The following is a 276-nucleotide window of genomic DNA, read 5'->3' on the forward strand; positions in this document are numbered from 1 at the left end:
TCTTTTTTCTGTGTCTGGTTTTATCAATTAAGACTGGCTACGGATGCTCCACGGGTCCTCCACGTCAGCTCCACTGGCTCAACCGCACAGCTGCAACCCCTGCACTCCCTCTGCTCAGCGGATCATATTGGTGCTTCTGGAACCTGGTGGCCTGTCGGGACTGGTACCCCTACGTTTTGCCGGAGTCCTGCTGGAGCAGTACCCAGTCGTCACCGAAGGGGCCTTTGAATTCTTGTCGTCACCTTTAACTTGTTGGAAAGGCTTCAAATTTTTGGT

The sequence above is a fragment of the Oryzias melastigma genome, linkage group LG1 (assembly GCF_002922805.2).
Source record: "Oryzias melastigma strain HK-1 linkage group LG1, ASM292280v2, whole genome shotgun sequence".
NCBI lineage: Eukaryota > Metazoa > Chordata > Actinopteri > Beloniformes > Adrianichthyidae > Oryzias > Oryzias melastigma.